The following is a 1256-nucleotide window of genomic DNA, read 5'->3' as shown; positions in this document are numbered from 1 at the left end:
GAAGTCGTCAACTTGAGAGAAATCCCAGAGTAGCAGAAAAAAGAGAAAAAAATATAAAGTGGAAGAAGTGGGTGGTGAATGTCCACTTAACACTCCCCGGGTTGACAAAAGTCGATCGGGGGGTGAGGGGGGAGTGAGGGGGGAGTGAGGGTGAGGGGGTGAGGGTGAGGGTGAGGGAGTGATGGAGCAGGAAGAGGAGAGGCCAGAGGGTTGACCTACATTATAACTAGATAGCTGGTGGCTTCACTATATCTAAGAGAACAAACAAATAATGCTGAAGCAGCGGTCACGATTGTCTGGGTTTGGAGGTTATCACACTGGGCTTCCAGTGTGATAACCCCGTTGAGAACTCCATTGAGAGTTCATTTGAATACAAACGACTTCGATTACAATATCTTATTTTTCAAATCTCCAAATATCAAATTATCTTTCCGTCATATATAGCAAAGCTGAATGATGAACTAAGATATTGTAAACCCATACGAATGTTAGACATTCTGTAGAAATGCTCTTAGAGAAATCTAGATTTCTGTAAGCGAAATCATATTCTAGTTATTCAAATGGAGGTTGGAGGTAGGGTGTGGGAGGAAAAATAGCCCAGTGTGATAGCCCCTTTGGTACCCAGGGCACTCGTATGGGGAACTTGTATCTTCAGCTGTGAAAGGTCAATAGAAAATACATTTGCCAGGGATAGGATGATCTTTAGAGAAGAAGAGGGAGTGCGGCTATGTGCTTGTCACGGCGTGTGCCCCTCCCCCTCACCTTTCCTCATAAACTTATTGACAGACGATATGTTGTATAACGACTCGTTTTTATTTAGAGAAACTACTTCGTAAAGTCCATCTTCACATCACGATTAGTCCATAGAAGAGAAGTGGGTTTTTTTTTGCACTACTTAAAGTGATACGAAGAATTACCTCTCCTCTTGAAAATTATAATCTTCTTCGCATATTTTGACTATTGCCAAGTATTGTCGTAACACATTAGTAAATACACTAAAAATACACTGTTGATTGGATAAAGAAAAGAAAGGAAATAACGATTTCCGTATATTTCGATCACTGTCTGTGATCCTCTTCATCGGAATACGTATTCCGCTGAAGAGAATCACAGCCAGTGATCGAAATATACGGAAATCGTTATTTCCTTTCTTTTCTTAATCCAATCAACAGTGGGTCTTTAGTGTATATTCTGACTACAACCAAGCGAGCTTATTCAGATGGAGAAGACCCGACCCGTACCGAGAATCTCGGCAC

This window comes from Oratosquilla oratoria, chromosome 29, assembly GCF_046742065.1.
Source record: "Oratosquilla oratoria isolate Oo_2021 chromosome 29, ASM4674206v1, whole genome shotgun sequence".
In the NCBI taxonomy this organism is placed as follows: domain Eukaryota; kingdom Metazoa; phylum Arthropoda; class Malacostraca; order Stomatopoda; family Squillidae; genus Oratosquilla; species Oratosquilla oratoria.
This window is presented reverse-complemented; position numbering follows the sequence as displayed.